Raw genomic sequence first — 20,757 nt, 5'->3', positions numbered from 1 at the left:
AGGTCAACCTTCACTGCCTCTTCCTCAACGAGCAAAATGACGGTGAAAACGGGAGTCGGCCTAGCAGACCAGTTTGATGTCGGTACGGGTCTCAGGCAAGGGGATGCTCTCTCTCCCATACTTTTCAACTTGGTGCTCGAATATGTCACCAAGAAAGTTATAGCCTCTGGTGGCGGAGTAGAGTTGAACGGTAGCCACCGAATTATTGGGTATGCAGACGACCTAGCCCTCCTGGGGGAAAACGAGGCGGATGTCCGTAGGGCTGCTCAGAGCCTAGAGGACAGGCGAAACATCCTGCGTAAAAATCTCAAAAATCGAGGTTTCGTACTCGACTGTTTCCTCCTCCAAAACTTAACCAATCAAACTTAAATAACCAAAAAGAAGAAAACAATGTTATATGCTTTAGGTCAATTTAAATTCATTACATACACTTAAATTCGTTTTGGAACGTTTATGCATAATTGCTATTTAACAAGTTTCATACAAAATTAAATTTAGCGAAAACGTTTCAAACTCGTTTTACCTATTTATATGCCCCTTGTATTATGTATTTACAAAAAATATGCATATCATTCAATAACCAGTTTGGCATTCCACAGTAAAACCAATAGTATTTGCCTGAAATAATTACAGGGAAAAAGTGTACCGCTAAAACACAAAATTGCGTTTATCTCAAAATGGGGTCGCTGTGGGTTGGAACGTTTTGAAGGAATTGCTTCCCTTCCACATTTTCTAATAGTTAAAGTTGCCTTTTAACGATCCCAATAAAAAAAAATGCGAAAATGCAAAATTTTTTAAAAACGTTAACGTTAACCTGGCGGTGCCAACTTTTTGAGAAACGACCTGGTAGAGGCTCTCTTGATTGTTCAAAAACCGATAGCAAAGTTGTATTTTATTCACATATGAGGCAAAGTAATCAAATGCAAATTTTGAATTGTTTTCTTATGATTGCTGGTTGAATTTACTTTTAAATGATGATTTTGAATGATAAATATTTAATAACATTCATTTAGATTTGATTTGGTTTGTTTTTGTTTGATATCTTACAATTAGGTACCTAATATTTTTTTCGGGTTGGTGTCGTGAAAAATTGTGTGTTTCACCCGGGGGCAAATTGTGTTTAACCCGCAAATAAAAATCTCATTCTGATCTTACGCTTAAATATTCTTCACAACGAAAGGTTAAACATAGACAATTAGTAAAGGATTCATACATCAAGGACCAGACAAATCTTGACATGGTTCAATAACATTGTCATTACGAATCAACCTTACTGTTAATAAAAACAAAACATTTATAAAAAAAACCCGAATTTGCCCTCGCTAATACGAGTAGGTACCTATTAATTACCTGACAATGTACCCATATAAATTATTGCTATTAGGAAATAATATTTTTTTTAATGGTCAGTTTTGCAAAAATAAGTAAGTAAATATGTATTAACTCTTTGCTCTTCTTACACAACGTCGCTTTGGTTTGCTCCAGAAATTTGCAAGTGCAGGGAGCAGTTGTGTACCTCATCAGGACTTATTCCGATGTGCAACAGAACTTTGCAGTCCATCGCTGACTTTGTTTCGATGTTGCCGATGTGTACGCTGGGCGCAGCATTGGACATTGTTTATTGAGAACGTATAGATATCGCTTAAGTTACGAGTAAAGGCATTTTAAGTCGCAGCGTTGGAGCGGTTCGCACAGTCTAGTCCGCGGCTTACAACTGCGTGCGCGCATCGTTTGTGTATTCTTAATTTGAATTTGGCAAGGTAAGACCGCTATATTTATTTTTCACTAATAATTACTAATCGTAATAAAAACGAATTAGCAGATAAGCAGGAATATTCGATAGAGTCTCAATTTCTTGCATTAACAGTTTATACCTCGAGCATGCTCCCTTTGTTAGTATTATAGGTCGCTATGTTCTCATTGATCTTATTAAACTAGGCATTAGTTGTTAATAGGTAAGTAATAATTTGTTTCTGAATGACTGTACATTTAAGTACCTTTTCAATTCAAGCAATACTTACCTTCGACAATATATAGTTTTAATAAGCCGGCTAATACCGGTTAATTAAGTATATGGTATATATATTTGCTAAGGGTTAGTCATTTTAAATATTATTCTAAAATCGTAATGTTTAAGTAAATATACGTTAATATAATTATTAAACTATACTTTAGCACTTTAATAGGGATGTTTCCTCTATTTAAAATAAATTATTTCACACCGTACACGGAATAAAGCACCAGATAATAATTAGAAAAACATACGCAGCAGTTATTTTTAAGCACTATTTCTATTTCATATATCGGATTGAAATATAAAAGGGTCAATTTTTGAAGAGGGTGTTTTTTCGACATTTGTATGGCAATTTTTAATTTTTGAAAAATCTGATTTATAATCATCGTTTTAGGAAGGGTTCTTAACAACAAAAAATATACTGTAGGAGGCACCTCTGTACTTTTTATAGTTAGCTAGATATGGACGTTTAAAGATCGACATTTGTATGACACTATTTAGCCATTTGTAAGGCGCTTTTGACATGTATACGGCATTTTTTCGACATTATATGGCCAGTATCAACATGTATATGCCACTATTTATTATTTTTGTTGCATTTATAAGACCCTGACGACATATGTATAACACCTTCTCGACATCTGTATGGCACTATGTCGACATTTGTATGCCACAATCGACATTTATACGGTCAAAATAGCCGTATAAATGTCGCCATACAAATGTTGCGACATGTCGCCAATAATATTTATTAGCGATATTTCCTACACAATACAACAGATTCACTTATTTATTTTACTATATATTTTAACACTATATTTGCAACTATTATTATAAAAGAAATATTTTTATTCCAACTATGTACCAACGTATTCAGCGTCCATACAAATGTCGTTGTAGTCGTACCAAAATATATCGAAAGAGATTTTTATCTGTTTTTAAATAAATTAAACTGTTTCCGGGTTTACATTTGATGTCAATCGATGCCCAACTAACCGCACTATTGCGTTGTAAATTTAATCTAACCGTTATTCAATAGACAAAGAAGATTATAGAGGGTATATTTAAGTCATAACAAAACAGGTGCCGATCGGGACAGCGATAAAAAGGCTTCCCTTGTTTTATTAAATAACGCATTAATTTATCAATATGATCAAATCAATTCTCTAGAAAATGTTCTTTATAGAAATACAAAGTTGTTTATAATACGTTGCCTACATCCAAAGTTATGATTTTTTTTATTGCGCGATGCCGCCACTGGGACACGCGAAAAACGGCAAATTTCGCCGTTTTTGGAACTTCAAATGCGATTTTGTCAGGACCAAATAATATTTTTGGTACAGTTGTGCATGATTTTTAAAGCTTATAATACACTGAATGAAAATATATACATACCCAGTCTTTTAGTCCTATGGACTTCGAGTTTTAGCCGTGGGACAGCAAAAAATGCCTATTTGAAAATTGACCCAAAAAGTAGGTGAGTTGACTGTGACGTCACTACATTCGTTTTCATATAAATTCCATATTAGCAAATCGTTTTGACAGTTCTAAAAAAGAAGCTGATTTGACTAGTACGAGTAGGAATGTAGCCTATTGCTAAAATTAAATTCTTTACTATTTTGATTGGATGCCCCATTTAACTTCCCTGGATGGCTGACCTGCATACTGATCCTAGGCTCTTAAAAGTTTCGTTGATCTAACGAAATTTTGAAAACTTGTTCAGATATATATTGTTATTATATATAAGGGCCAGCAGGATACTAAAATCCTCGACCCAGCAGGTAAACTTGTTAGGCCTAGAATGAATAAATAAGTACTTGTTAGTGCTATAACTGCCGGAGAAGGTTATAGCCTTCAAACATAAGCCTAGGGTTCATAGAATTAGTTAGTTACATAAGCACTATGTGATGCATTTAATTAGAGCAGGCTATAAACGGATAATTTACGTAATTAAGTTTGTTTTGATTTAATGCGTGTTTACACCTAATCATGTTTTTCTACCTTATCTACTTTATATCATGTTTATACACATTTTAATTCATCAAACTCTGCTGGTCTGTCATTATGTCCGAAACTACGTTTATCAAGGAGTTATTATTTACACAGTGCCGTGTGGTGGCCGGCTTTAGAATAGCGCCAACCTTCACATAGGATAGGGTGTCGTACGAGGCGACTAAGTCCACAAACGAAGCAAGAAGCTATTTCGTCACAGGGGAGATGGTCCTCTTAGCATTGTTTTGCAATCCATCTAGGAGAAGGATACTCCAAAATAAAACCCGGAATGGAGTTTCCGTAAGGTGCGAGTAGGGTCCAACCTGAAATATGCGGCAGATTCCTGCAGCTGACCTGTCTCCACACGTATTGGCTCGCCTTTCCTGTGGCATAAGACAGTGAAGCCGAGAGGGTAATGCAGGTGCTGGGCATCCCTGCGTTTCCTTAATTCCGTCCCAGGCGGTGTAATGTATGTTACACCATAAATCGTCTGCAATAGACGTAAAGGCCAATGATGATGATGATTATTTACACATAACTTTATTAAATAAGCAATGAATTACGTATAGAAAACTAAAAGGAAAATGCATCTGCTTACTTAAATGATTATTGAAGCTATTTAAGTAGTAGTGGGAGACTAAACAACGCTCGCGGGCTACTAAGACGATATACATATGGAATAGTAATTGATACCTACAGATAACACAGCAGAAAATAGGGCATTGTCAGTTGCGTTGTGCAAGTGTAATGTGGTAGGCATTGTACTCGTTAGATGCGTGATAATGGATCGCTGACTAACTCGTTATAACAATGGGTTTCAATTAAGATACTTAATGCTTACATTTGGTTCGATGTGATATTTTCCAAATGACGAATGTTGTACATGCAGACACGGTACCTTTATGCGCTATTTATGTGTACATATGTGTACATGTATTGTGCCAACCGATTGAATCAAAGAACTGCATTTGGCAACAACTAACACAAATTAAAATAAATCTAATTATCAGTGCTTTGAGCTTGTATACATCTGGTTTACGCGTTGGTACTGTGGGTTTCCAAAATAAGGAGAAACTAAGTAAATTCCATTAAAGTAATTTTTATTGTATCCATGGTACTAAAAGTAACGTATAGGTACCTGCGTACGTTACGCAGTAATATATAAAATAGAATTTAATTAGGTAGGTAATCTAGCTAAATTATTTGTTGATTTTCTTTGGACAAACACATTATTTTGATACGTAAGTACTTACTCTTAATTGTTACCTGATGTTGCCAACGTGCAAAACAACGCATGTTCCGGCATTTGGCCCCAAGGTCACCGGCGCCCGCGCAGCCTAAACCGCGGTGACCGGTCGGACCACTCACCGGCCTGTATCATCGGTCATTCTATTATTATCCAAAAAAATAAACAACAAAAAGCAATCCACAACAAGATTTTCAAGCCAATTCGAACGTATATACAACATACTTAATGACATCTAAATGATGTCATTCAGTTATCGTGCTTTTCGCTCGTAGTTGGCAATAAATGTAATCAGATATCATTCTGATGTGCACGTTCGAATTGGCCTGTTTGGTTGTTTTTTATTCGTGCAAAGATAAACCGCGTCGAATTTCCGCCCCTTAAAGTCTTTTATGTTTCACTTTAGTATTTATCTGTGATTTAATAAAGTTATTTTTGCTTTGATTGGTTTAAAAGTAACTTAAATGGGATTATTCTCAGCTATATAAACTAAATAGGGGTATTGACAGTATTTTATTCAAAAAACTTGAAAATAATTGTTAGGGCAAGCTCTGTATGATAAGGAGCGAAAAAAAGGCCAAGCTCTGTAGGTACCTATTAACTTTTGTTTAGTTATTGCCGAGGAATATGCTCCAGAAACTCAGGCGCATCTTGCTCCGTCGGCCTTGACGACACCGGCGCAGATTCAATTGCCCACACATTGCACATGTATTACAGTATTCATAGTTACTAGACGGCTGTCAGTTTCTGCAGATACGTCGCCTGCATTGTGTTTGTAAGAATAACTTATAATTTATAATTTATTACAGCAATAAACCTGCCCTGTCTTTTCCATGAATTACAGGCGTGAAATATAATATTAGGGTTAGGTTAGGTATTGACATATTCGTTTATTTTCTTTAAAATAACATAATACTCGTACAGACAGTATTTTAATAAAAATCATTTGAATTGCTATATAATTGTTAGCATTAGTAAGTTTTATTCTACGTTTATCACACATGGTTTAAACAATAGATGCCGATGCAGCAGAACCGCATGATAAACCCTACTTACAACATATCCCATTCACCCATGCATTAGTCAGTAATCTGTCTAACGTTCACAGCGAGACGAATGCATATTGCCGCAATAGAATAATATTTATCGACTCTTTAAATACTAATTCTAAAACCGGTACTCGTATTGAAAGTTAGAGTGACATTCCATTTCCAACTGCAGCTGCAATACTGTTCATTTTACTATGGAAACGCGTCGCTGTCATTGTCAATTTCCATAGAAAATGAACAGTATTGCAGCTGCAGTTGGAAATGGAATGTCACTTTTAGTGTTTAGAAACAAATGCTGTGATATGAAAGATTATATTATATGCCCAATGCCCACTTTTTCTGCCTACTTTCAGATTTTTTTCACAAGCAGATGAAGTACCTTACCTTACAAAAAGTTTCCTACGACGTCAATTAATTCTGTTGATACTAAAATAGCGTACGTTACGAAACGACATCCATGTGGTATGGAGGCAAATATTCATATTTTTGGCTTAACATTCTTCTTTCAAAACTTCGTATTGGGACTGGAAAGAAAACACTTTGATTATTGTACTACATCTTATACCAACTAAAATGTCTGTTTTGTACCTATTAACCCATGAGTTAGAGCGAGACTTGTCTTACTGATAATTGATAATCAGAAAGAAATATTAAAATTTATAGAAAATCGTTTACCACTGAATGTAAGTAGGCCCTGGAAACCTGAGCACATTTTGAAAGCGCGTCTGTAAAAATAAATACAAAGCGACGGAGCAGCCTGCATCGGTTCTCAATTTTTGTTCAAGAGTGCAGGCGACCCCAACCGGTTTTGCATTCTTCCCGTGGCTTGGCTTAGGTCCTGGCTCGTAAAAGGTCGATCCAGACTGCACGGCAATCACTGCAAGTAAGTTGACCATGCGTAATGGAGCGTTCCGTACCATCCATTTGATATGAAAAATACATACAAGCGTGAGGGCGTACCTTATGTCCTCCAAATAAAAACTCATTAGTGATAGTGCCTCACCCGATCACGTTCAAAACAATTTTCATGAGCTATAGCTAGGTATATTTTCTTAATTATTTTCTAATTTTTATACGCCCAGTTAAGAAGATAGGTTGGGCTGAGGGGATACCTTTTTTTCGATTTTAGAAGCAATAATTCTCAGAAATATTTACGTTATTACTTAAGAAACTTTTTATAAACCTTAAAACTGTTTTTAAAGAGCTACTTATTAAAAGTTAGGACCTCACCACAATATAAATAAATGTTATTAAACAAATACCCTCCCGCGATTTACCACATATACATATACATACCCCTTTAAATCTGAGAATAGAGAAGATAATCTTGAACAGATGTTAAACAAAAATATTACTTTGCTAATCCGTGAAATAGTATAAACTTTCTAAAAACATATTGTAACTATTTTCAGTACATACATTCTTCTCGCAGGTTAATTGCCTCGTCAGAATTGGGTGTTACTTTCTTTTAAGAATAGCAGATAAGCGCGTTCAGTGACTTCAAGTTTGCACTTGACGAAAGGTAATTAACCATTTATTCGAATATAATTCAAAATCAATAATCGTTTAGTCGCCTCAAATATATACACCGTGAAATTTTAGTGGTTGTTTTCCCGCGGCAGGGCGATTTGCTATCGGTACTACTTTCGAATTATGATAGACAAACTTATAAATAAACTGTTTTCCAAAAAAAAAAATACAAAAAAATTACCTAAACTCGAACAAGCGAAAAACAATAGTAACACACTAAAACTGCAAGTCGACGACAGTTGCCGATATTGTAAACAGATAAACAAATAAACATGCACATGTTACTTTTTTAAACTGTGTAACAGGCTAGAGTGCTTTACTGTTTGACAACTGAAATCTAGACACGCGGCAGCGTGTCAAGCCAAGTTCAAGCAAAGGAACTGGCTAGCCAGCGCCGAGTGTAATATTACACGAACCACTTGGTGCCACTTTTGACCCTTCTATAACTCAAAACATCTTTGACGTAAACACATAAAACTACGTGTGTTTAATTATATCCATAAGGATATCTAGAAGCCCAAATTTCATGAAGCTAGCTCAAACGGTTATAAAGGTATGAAGGTCAAAAAGTCGTAAATTTTAAGACTGACTTATGACTTATAGTACCTAAACCTAACCTACTTCCAGATGACCTAGAAGGATGAAATTTGGAATTCAGCTTGGTTATTGTGTGTAACCGTAGGAAAAAATCTAAAAATAAAATAAAGTTAAAAAATAGGGGGGGTCCCCATACAAAAAAAACACTTTTTATTGGGACTGACATATAAGTACCTAAACCTAACCTACTTCCAGATGACTTAGAAGGATGAAATTTGGAATCCAGCTCGGTTATTGTGTGTAACCGTAGGAAAAAATCTAAAAATAAAATAAAGTTTAAAAATAGGGGGGGTCCCCATACAAAAAAACCATTTTTTATTGGGACTGATATAAGTACCTAAACCTAACCTACTTCCAGATGACCTAGAAGGATGAAATTTGGAATCCAGCTCGGTTATTGTGTGTAAGCGTCGGAAAAAATCTAAAAATAAAAAAAAGTTAAAAAATAGGGGGGGTCCCCATACAAAAAAATATTTTTTTATTGTAGCGTTGGAACCGTTACAAGCAGATATTTGAAACTACCCCAATATATGTATTATTATATTTGCTATATTAAAATAAAGTTTAGTCAAAAAATAAGTGGTGTCCCCATACAAAAAACTTTTAATACGCTCTAAACAACCGGCCAACGGTGTGTCGTCGGCGGCGCGCGGTACCACATGATTATACAAAGAACAGAAGTAAAAACCATACAGCGGAAACACAAGAAAAAACATTAAATCTCAATACCTGCCTAGTTTTCTTTACAAAAAGTATTGATATCCCACCAAAAACATAAATGTAAAAAAGGAGAGCCAAGTTCAATACAAAAATTATGCTTGGCTGTGGGGCTCGCCGCAAAAAGAATGGAGATCTAAATGAGTGCCACTGCCAAGTTCTATGCAAAATCCAAATATGTATTTATAGGAACAAAATAACATTATAAACAAGTATTAAACTCTATTTCTTTGCTTTATTGGATACCTATTTATTTATTTAATCGTATGGCGATATGGTCACATAGGCAAAAATTGTATACATAGTATTTTTATTTATAAGGCAACATCCAAGTTTTGCAACCACTGCACAGCATCGGGCGTCAAGTCTAGTAGATCATCCGGGCTACCCGGGTATGCGCGGAGTGGGCACCGCTGGATGATGTGCTCCATGGTCTGGTCCTCGATGCCGCAGTCGCATAGCGCGGAGTCACTCCAACCCCACTTATGCCGGAAGAAGTTGCATCGTCCGTGCCCGGTTCTTAGGCGATTTAAGCGACACCATAGTTTCCTAGGAAGGTCGGTCCCCTTGTTCATTATAGTCGGGTCGATATTCGCGGCCGGGGTACCGTCAGCTTGCCTCATCCATTCTTGTTTCCAGAGCTGCTGTACGTCGAAGGAACTTTGTGTGAGTGTTTCAGCAGCTGCGTATGCCGGGCGACGGGACTTAAGTCTCGCTACAGGCGGGTTGGTAAACTCTTGATGCATTGGGAGAGACGGACATGCTCTAATTTTGTTAGTCTCTCTTAGCAGCGCCTGTTTCCTTCTCAAATGTGGAGGTGGGATTCGACTGAGCGCAGGAAGCCAGTGGCAAGGTGTAGATTTCACTGTCCCAGTAATGCATCGCATGGTGACATTGAGCTTGGAATCCACCAATTGCGTGTGTGCACTTTGTAGCCAAATTGGAGCACAGTACTCTGCAGTGGGATATACGAGCCCCAGAGCCGTTGAACGGAGACAGTCCGCAGATGCACCCCATGAGGTGCCAGATAGCTTGTGCAGTATGTTGTTCCGGGTCGATATTTTAAGCGAGAGCTTGGAAAGGTGTTTTTTATAGCTTAGAGTCCTATCTAAAGTAATACCAAGGTATGTTGGGAAAGGATTGTATGGTAATCTTACACCACCTAAAGTGACAGTTGGCTCGTGTTTAGCGAGGTGGTTGCTTAGGTGAAAGCAGGACACTTCTGTTTTTCTGGCACTCGGTATGAGTCTCCACTCTCGAAAATACGATTCCAAGATCTTCAAATCCGTAGTAAGCTGGCTCTCGCCTTCCCCAAATGTACGGCTCTGAGCTACTAGGGCAATATCGTCCGCATAAATGAACCTTCTGGCTGTGGTTTGTGGCAGATCATGGATATAAAGGTTGAACAGCTGTGGTGCAAGGACAGAGCCCTGAGGGAGCCCGTTGTTCAATTGGATATTGGATTGGATTGGATACCTATAACAATTGCTGTTATTTAAAAAAAATGTGAGATCTTAAAGTAGGTTAGATTTGGCTTGGCCAGGTTTTATCAGAATTACAATATATATAAAATGATTGATATAATGAAAACTGGCCAAGTCAAATCTAACCTACTTTAAGATCTCACATTTTTTTAAATAACAGCAATTGTTATAGGTATCCAATAAAGCAAAGAAATAGAGTTTAATACTTGTTTATAATGTTATTTTGTTCCTATAAATACATATTTGGATTTTGCATAGAACTTGGCAGTGGCACTCATTTAGATCTCCATTCTTTTTGCGGCGAGCCCCACAGCCAAGCATAATTTTTGTATTGAACTTGGCTCTCCTTTTTTACATTTATGTTTTTGGTGGGATTAAAATTTACTTAGACTGTTCCTTCACGATTAACAGTTGAAATAAAACCTTTTTATTAGTTTGATGATTGCCATTACGTTGTGTCAACTTTGGTAATAATTACATCCTCTTCGCTTATTAAACTAATGTGATAACAGATCCTGTCAATGTCATCACTGCTATTTCTAGTAAAATGGATCGACATTACGAATATTCTAATTTAGAGTACGTCGCGATGGTGCAGCTGTACGCTAGGGCTAACTACGACTCCCACGCCGCCCGGCGACTTTACGCGGAACCGGACCATTTACAGTCGCTGCGTCTTCGGGGGATTTTAAACCCCCAAGTTCCACACGGACGAACAATTGTCGCCGCAACACACACAGCGGCTGCTTAACCACGGGCAGTTTCAAACGCCAGCACATGCACAGGGCAGAGGTGATTGTGTATTGAATGTGGCGGATTGCAGTTCGAACAATTATTGCGGTATCGGGAAGTTTAAGTGTTTGTTTAAGTTTTTGATCATTAAAAGCTTGATCTTAACTTGTTATGTTTACTTTTAAGGATCTGCAAACTAACTGCACGTAAAATGTGTGAAGGAAAAATAAATGGAACTACTTTTTAGGTTATTTTGTTTCATTCACTCAAAAGAATTAGGTAGGTACTACTGCAGTGCTACTACTGGTGTTAGGTCACTTTCGAGTTTCGTTCGACACATTTATAAATCTGGCATTTCTTAACATTATTTAAAAAAAAGATTACACGTCGACTGTATATCGATAGCAGAATCATTTCGTTGCGGGAAAACAACCACTAAAATTTCACGGTGTATATGTAGACAAGAATACATAAGTAAATATGTAAATAGTTACCTATGTGATGCATTTTATGCACTAGACAGGTACTTGCAAAAGCATTGGTAATCCACTTGTTGGCATTTGCTTGCATAGAATCAAAAATGTTGTATGATGAATGTACCTATAAATCATGAAGTCTGAGGTTAAAATTAGATTTGATTCTGTCATGAACTTAGGTTAATTTAATAGACTATTAAAACTAAGTCAACATTTTCAGAATCTTATTGCAATTTTATAAGAAAGTTTTCACTCTTCGTGTTTGTGTTTTAAAATGATGTTGTTTTAGAATTTCCCATAAGTGCCGAGCAGATTAATTTATCCAAGATTAGTAACTATTACATAGAAGAAAAACATTATATCTTGTTACATATTTATTTACATACTTAAGTAATTAGTATAAATTCTATGTTTTATTGTCAAAAAATAGTTACACAAAAAAAATACATTTTAACACATCTAAATCTAACCTTATAAAATAACATACAATTAAATAAAAACTAAATTAAAACTAACACAAATAGTCCCCCAGATCCGATCTCTGCGGAAGGGTGCCCATAATGCTGGCCACACATTATATTCATAAAACAACACAAACACAAACATTATATTCATAAAATAAGTGAAGTTGGTACTTGTACAATACCTACTAAGGAAATAATATTAAGGATATATCTTAGGAGGAAGGGAAGTGCGTCGGAAATTAAATACGAGTGAATTTATAAGTATAAGTATATACAGTTTCGCAGTTAATTGTTTTAGTTTAGTCTGCATATTTAATTAAGAAGGCATGTAGGAAGGACATACTTCAGCGGAATAAGCCAGGAAGTAGTTAAATATGGAACTGATATTATTCTTTATTAAACATTGAATGAAATGTTTATTTTATTGCAGTTAATACTGTAGAACATTCATTTCCAGTCAACCTGGTATGGCAGATAAATTGTAAAAAAAACCTAATAATTATGTAGTAGAATTACTATTGTAGTCATTTACATATAAACTACTTATACGTACATAATTATAATTGCTTCAGGTTGTTTGTCCGCGATTTCCTCTCCGTAAAATTCGTTAATCTGACCGCTCTCCTTCCGTATATATACGGGTACATGTTTCAATTTTAATCCTTCGTTTAATTAATAATAATAATAAAATGTCCGAATGCGGAGGTCGCGGCTTTCTAAACGCCAAAAATCTCCACAACCGTGAGGTGTACAATCTCAGGAATTATTTCCTCAACAACGAGTGTGGGATGCATCGTGATGTGGTGGCAGCTGACAGGGGCCTCACGCCGCTCTCCTTGGCGAACGAGAACTGGCGCAAACCTGTAGTACTAAGCACCGAGGACCGCAAGGCGGTATGGAAGGATAAGCAGCTACACGGGCGGTTCTACAAGGCCCTCATGGGACCCGATGTAGACCTACCCGCGTCGGTGAACTGGCTACGATTCGGGGACCTCTTCGGAGAAACCGAGGGTTTTGCCTGTGCAATTGCGGACGAAGTTATCATGACGAATAACTACCGGAGATATATCCTGAAGGACAGTATGGTCGACATTTGTCGGGCATGCCGCCGTCCCGGAGAGTCACTCAGGCATATTATCTCCGGTTGTTCTCATCTTGCTAACGGCGAGTACTTGCATAATCTCGTAGCCAGAATTATTCACCAGCAACTTGCCCTCCTATACGGCCTTGTGGACCGTGAAGTGCCGTACTACAAGTACTCACCTGCGCCAGTTCTCGAAAATGGTCGTGCCACGCTCTATTGGGATCGATCTATCATCACTGACAGGACTATTGTAGCCAATAAGCCTGACATCGTGCTGATAGATCGATCGCAGCGCCGGGCCGTGCTCGTCGACGTCACCATCCCCCATGATGAGAATCTCGTATTATTATTATTATCGTATGGCTTTATTGAAAAATAAATTAAATCAAATTTACAAAGTTTACATTATATGTACATCTATAGCTTAATATCTAGGTTTGACAGCCAATCCCTGGCATCCGTAGTTATTGCATGGAGATCTTTCATGCTTCCCGGAAAACGTCTCCTGGGGCATTCTTTCACTATGTGCGCAGTTGTTTGGTCTGGCGCGCCACAGTCACAGTTTGGTGAGAGCTTGTAGCCCCATTTGTGGAGGTTGTGGTTACAGCAGCTGACGTCAGACCTTATTCTGTTGAGTGTAACCCAGATCTTACGCGGCTCATCTAGGCCGGGTGGTTCTTGTATTGGATTGATGTCACTGTTAATGGAAGACTGAAATTGTGTACTATACGAGTTCCAGCTTTCCGTCCATTCCAGGTTAACGCAGAAACATTCTGGGCCTTGGATTTGGGAATCTGACCAGATAGGTCTACGAGATTTGAGGCGCGCGTTGGGGAGGTTATCGAGTGTTTTGTTAATGGGAAGCATTCCTTTCCTAGATTTCTCCCATTCCCTCGAGGCGGCGTGTGTTCTGCGTATATCTGGCGGCGCAATATGGGATAGAACAGGGAGCCATTGTACAGGCGTGGGTAATAAGCAACCTGTTATTGTGCGCATAACACGGTTGAGCTGGACGTCGACTTTATCAGTGTGTGCGCTTTTGTACCATACTGCGGAGCAGTACTCGGCAGTAGGGTATACAAGAGCCAAGCTAGAGGTGCGCAAGACACGGCCTCTTGCTCTCCAGGTTGTTCCAGCAAGTTTGTTGATTAGGTTCACCCTAGTTTTTAACTTCTGACCTAGATTCTCGAGGTGGGGTTTGTAGGTCAAAGATCGGTCGAGGGTGACCCCCAGGTACTTCGGGTAGAAATTATGTTGGAGTTTCCTTCCGCAGAACGTGACATCTACTTCTCTTCGTGCTAGGCTGTTAGATAGGTGGAAGGCGGCTACTTCGGTTTTTGTGGGGTTTGGGCAGAGTCTCCATTTGGTATAGTACTCGTGAAGAGTTTGTAGATCTTGCGTCAGTAGCATTTCTCCAGTTTCGAAGTCCTTTGTTTGAATTGCGAGAGCCAAATCGTCAGCGTACAAAAATTTTCCACTATTCGTAGCGGGCAAGTCCCGGGTGTAGATATTAAAGAGGAGAGGAGCCAGCACCGATCCTTGAGGAAGTCCGTTCTTCAACAGTCTATATCCACTTTCCCTGTCTCCAAGAAGGACCTTGATTTTGCGCGGGCCTAGCATACTTTTGAGGACGCAGAGGATCTTTGCCGATGATATTACTTCGCTAAACTTGTATAGTAGACCGTCTGTCCAGACCGTGTCGTATGCCGCGCTCAGATCGACGAAAGCTGCGAGGGTTTTCTGGTTCCTCTGAAAACCCGCCTCTATATGGCTGGTGAGTGCGAGAACCTGGTCTGCACAGCTGCGACCAGCCCGGAAACCCGCCTGTTCGATTGGTATTTCTTGATCTACCATACCCTTCAGCCGATTGTACAAAAGGCGTTCCAGCAATTTATATGTAACGCTTAGAAGAGATATAGGTCGATAGTTTGCTGCATCGTCAGGAGTTTTCCCAGGCTTGAGAATCGCTATGACTTTAGATTTCATAAAAACAGAAGGCAGGGTGGCGGAGTTATATATGTGATTGAAGAAATCAACCAGCCATCGGATGGCTCGTTTACCCAAGTTGGTGAGAAATTCGGGGTAGATATTGTCGATACCGGCTGATTTTCCGCACTTCGTTTGCTTCAGAGCGGTAGAAACCTCTTCGGGGGTGAAGGAACGATCCAGAAGGTCATTTTGTTGTTTGGCGCGTACTGTAGTTTGGTTTATTCGTCGGATGGTTTTCGCGAAAAATTTATCAACAGATGCGCTTCTTGTGACTTGTTTGAGACGTTCCGCCACCGCATCCGGGTGGACAGTGGGCTCCTTTCTTTCTGGTTCCAAGGCGCCACCGAGTTTTCTTAGCAGCGCCCAGCTTTTCCTACTCGAATGGGTGAAGTTCATACCCTCGACATTTTCCAGCCATTTCTGTCGGCGGCACTCGTCCAGCTTGGCTATCAGTTCGTTAGCTGTATCGGCGTTCTGTGTAGCAAGATACGAGCGGTACGCATTTTCGGTCTCTGAGGACCATCCGGGGATGTATTCCTTACGGAAACCCCTTGGGACGAATTTCTTTGCTGTGCTTAGCACAATCCCGCAGAACCTGTTATAGTTGGATATGTCTGGTTTAATCCACCTGATGTTGGCGTCCATCTGCTGCTTGTATGAATCCCAGTCAGCTTTACTGAAGTTCCATCTCGGTTTAGGTACCGAGTTCACCAGCGGCACCTTCAAGCCTATCTTGATAAGCGCAGGGCGGTGTTGGCTTCGTGGAAAGTCATGGAGGATGGTGCGGTTAGTAGGCAGTATGTTACCCTGTTCGTCCTGGGAGACAAAACAAAGATCGGGGTTCGTATCGCGCTGCCATCTCGCCGATCGGAAAGAGCCCCTCTGTTTTGCATCAAAGACGAGATGAAGGTTTTCTTTCTGACTACATGCATTTAGGGATTCGCCATTTGAGTCGCTCGTTGAGTAGCCCCATGCAGAGTGCCGGCAGTTAAAGTCACCAACGTAGATGGCGGGGTGGGGGTAGATTTTAAAAGGTGGATCTGGTAGGATGTTGTTCGGGGGCTTGTAAATGGAAGTAATAGTAATGTTTGAAACTGTAACAGTTATGGTCTCTAGGTTACACGAAACAGATGTTTCCAAAGGCTGCACGTTTGAGAGGGACGATCTAGCATATACAGCGGAACCGTAAATAGGTGACAGGGTATAGGCTATCATATCAAAACCCGCGATTATGCCGCGGTTGTTAAACTTATTTACGCTATCTATGTGATGTTCCTGGATGGCAATCACGTCAACGTTATTATCTTTAGCTAATCTAGCGAGGTAGTCGCATTTAGACTGTGACATACCTTCAATATTTAATTGTAGTATTAGGACAGAAGGTCCTAAACTTTTCGTCAGAGAGCCCTTAGAAGGACTGTTTGAAGTATTTGAGCGCATTGTAAGGGAACCAAAATTGATGCATACAAAATAGCTGGGAGGCTCAGAGGGAGCGAGTTCAGCTAGCCAGGAACAGTCGGAATCTTTTAGCCGTCTTCTGCGAAGCCGTTGCCCGGGGTGGACCGCGAGGAGGTAGATTCTGACCAATTACCACCCCTTTTTTTTATTGTTTTGTGTTTTTATATTTTACTTTTATATTCATATTATAATTAACCTAACTTAAGAAGAAAAATAAATAAAGTTAATAAAATGTCCTATTAGGTTGTTAATTAGTCTAGGTTATATGCTCTATCTATGCTAAATTACAGATGTTAACGAATTATGTTTAAGTGAACATTTAGATAATGTTAAGTTGTATTAATATTTGTATAAACTTTGCAACTACTTATACTGACCTTGCCAGTTATATTTTCATATAAATACATATTAAATACCTAGAACGGTGTCTGCGCCCATCTGCACCTACCTATTAAATTCGTTACCCGTAATCATTCAGAGTTTGTTTTATATTTAAATCATAGCAGTTAAGTACAACCGTAGAGAAGGCAAATTAAAAAAAAATATCAAAATAAACCAAATGGATACCTACATTAACGCATAATATTCCATCCTACTTAGGTATAATTTATAATACGTTGTATACTTTTTTACTTTGATCAAATTGCTTTTTTTATTGTGTTTACATGAAGTCAGTGTATAGGAGGCGTTAATATCTGTCATACAAGACGCGGTTGCTCATTGTGTACACTAGTGATTTACACGAGCTTCATTCGCTACCTTGATTTTTTACTTCCCTCAAGTATAAATATAATTAAGCACCTACAGCGCAATTAATTCCGATTTTCACGTCAGTGGAATATTTTCTCTTCAAATTATATATCCTTCGGCAGCTCGCAAATAATTATCCATGTTAGGAAAGCGTCTCAAGTAGAAATAGACATATCGTGACCAGAAGTGAGCTAGGAGCCTGTTCCCGCCGGACCGGGTGTATTTCACTGCACTTTCTCTAGCCTTTTGCAACCACGCACCCGAAGATTTATGGAGTTGATAGTCATACCTGTTGGCTGCTGCTGGAGTCGATACTATTTGTATTGCATATTATTTTTTTAAGCATCTAGTTATTTAGATTAAAGATTGTAATAAATTGAATATGATGTCATGTCTGCTGTATTTTTTAATTGGGTCAGTAGATACTCTCATATGGTGATTATTTTCTGGATTCCCTGTGCAGAGATCGGTATCGTATCGCTGTGATAAGCATTCTTCAATGCTCCTGCCCGCGACTTCGTCTACGTAGTATGATGATGACGATGATTGATAAACTACCCTCTGTCGTTCCCCGGGCCTCAAACTATCTCCACTCCATACCATATTCATTGTTTATGTAAATCAATCGGTTCAGCCGTTAAAGCTTTAAGAGGTAACAGACAGACAAACAGGTACCTAGACAGAGTTAGTTTCGCATTTATAATACCAATATTATATTAGTAGGAATTTACTAGCTGTTTATTAGCTTTCACCGGACTATTTTAAATAAAATCTACGCCGGCATGTGTGGTGGCGTCATATTACTTAAATAAATTCTACCATATTACAAGTCGATGGAACATATTTTCAGGGTATTTGTATAACTCCAAATTTATAATTGTAAGGTATGCGTCGTATGCACAGACCCTCCATGGGGATATTAACATACACATACCTCCATATTTTAGTTTACAGGGGTACTGACTTGCAGAGTAATGGTAACATTCCATTTCTAACCGCAGCTGCACTACCGATACTAAACGCGTCGCTGTCATTGTCAATTTCCTAAAATGAACAGTAATGCAGCTGCGGTCATAAATGGAATGTTACCACAAGTGTATAATTATAGCCTTTGTATTGGAAACCCTTTGTTCGCATTATATAATTTCTCTTGTATACTTAAGAAATGTTTTTCTCCTATTATGCACCATTACTTCCACGCAACGAATGTCGCCGCCATCTGCATAATAACGGAGGTCTACAAGTAAAATGCCTCTAAGCCATTTCATTGAAAGTTGTTTACGTAAAGTAAATATGGCAGGAAACCTGTGCATAACATTATATTTAGCAAATAATGGAAGAGTGAAGTTCGGAACGCTGGGACGTAACTAGCGACTATTATGCAAGTGAATATTAGTGCCAATTGAGTTCATTTCAATTAAGAAACCTGCACTGTGAAACTGCTGTGCAACATCATTAATGTTAATTTATTCATTTCCATATGTTATATAATAAAGCTTTACCAGCGAAAATACTATTTATTTTAGAATTCATGATATAAATACCATCTGTGTCATTTTTATCGCGTTACAGCAACGCCAGCAACAGCCAATTAATCCACTAATACTTAGGGCATTCTGAAAATTCCTGCACTAGAAAAAATAAGTCGTCTCATAGGTACCTATATCAGAATCCAGAAATTTTCAGTGTGACCCACGTACTTATACTTTAAGCTACTATTTAGTTACCAATAATATATATTACCGATGTGAAAATAGAACAATAGTACCAAAATAAAATAGCTGTTTACTTAATACCTAATATCAATTATATTTTAGTTTTTCCTGATATAAAAGAAAGTCTTCTGACGTCTCCTACATAAAACTAAATTGATGCAGACTATTGTAATGCATAATATTTTTATGGGCTTTGTGTTACATAACGTTCAAACGTTAAGTCAGATCAGATTTGAATAAACCGGTTCACAGTAACAAAATTGTATGAGTCGGTATTACCTCACCTCCAATTGGGATATTATGTAAGATGTGTCGAAACTAGGTAGCCTATGTTGAATAAATACTAATCGGACAGACAGACTTCTTTAATATCAAACTGTTACTTTCTTTTAAGAATGTGAGAAAATACTATACTGTTAGCACTCCAACAGAGCAACGTAAAATTTATTAAAACGATTTAGTAACATTAACCACCAAAAACATAAATGTAAAAAAGGAGAGCCAAGTTCAATACAAAAATTATACCTATAACAATTGCTGTTATTTAAAAAAATGTGAGATCTTAAAGTAGATTAGATTTGGCTTGGCCAGGTTTTATCAGAATTACAATAAAATGATTGATATAATGAAAACTGGCCAAGTCAAATCTAACCTACTTTAAGATCTCACATTTTTTTAAATAACAGCAATTGTTATAGGTATCCAATAAAGCAAAGAAATAGAGTTTAATACTTGTTTATAATGTTATTTTGTTCCTATAAATACATATTAGGATTTTGCATAGAACTTGGCAGTAGCACTCATTTAGATCTCCATTCTTTTTGCGGCGAGCCCCACAGCCAAGCATAATTTTTGTATTGAACTTGGCTCTCCAATTACATTTATGTTTTTGGTGGGATATCAATACTTTTTGTAAAGAAAACTAGGCAGGTATTGAGATTTAATGTTTTTTCTTGTGTTTCCGCTGTATGGTTTTTACTTCTGTTCTTTGTATAATTATGTGGTGCCGCGCGCCGCCGACGACACACCGTTGGCCGGTTGTTTAGAGCGTATTACAAGTTTTTTGTATGGGGACACCACTTATTTTTTGACTAAACTTTATTTTAATATAGCAAATATTAATAATAATAATACATATATTGGGGTAGTTTCAAATATCTGCTTGTAACGGTTCCAACGCTACAATAAAAAAATATTTTTTTGTATGGGGACCCCCCTATTTTTTAACTTTTTTTTATTTTTAGATTTTTTCCTACGCTTACACACAATAACCGAGCTGGATTCCAAATTTCATCCTTCTAGGTCATCTGGAAGTAGGTTAGGTTTAGGTACTTATATGTCAGTCCCAATAAAAAATGTTTTTTTTGTATGGGGACCCCCCTATTTTTAAACTTTATTTTATTTTTAGATTTTTTCCTACGGTTACACACAATAACCGAGCTGGATTCCAAATTTCATCT

At 37.9% G+C, this 20,757-nt stretch overlaps 1 protein-coding gene across 1 annotated transcript in view; it reads left to right on the top strand.

The window, feature by feature from the left end:
* Window positions 1-1,667: 1,667 nt before the first annotated feature.
* The window catches only part of LOC134663943 (alpha-tocopherol transfer protein-like), a 33,865-nt gene continuing 14,775 nt past the window's right edge, over window positions 1,668-20,757 (top strand). Inside the window, exon 1 of the mRNA XM_063520489.1 lies at window positions 1,668-1,760. The gene's annotated coding sequence lies outside the window, so the exon portion shown is untranslated. The remainder of the gene's footprint in view (window positions 1,761-20,757) is intronic.

This window comes from Cydia fagiglandana, chromosome 4, assembly GCF_963556715.1.
Source record: "Cydia fagiglandana chromosome 4, ilCydFagi1.1, whole genome shotgun sequence".
NCBI lineage: Eukaryota > Metazoa > Arthropoda > Insecta > Lepidoptera > Tortricidae > Cydia > Cydia fagiglandana.
Note: the sequence above shows the minus strand (reverse complement) of the source record. Positions and strands in the feature narration are given on the sequence as shown.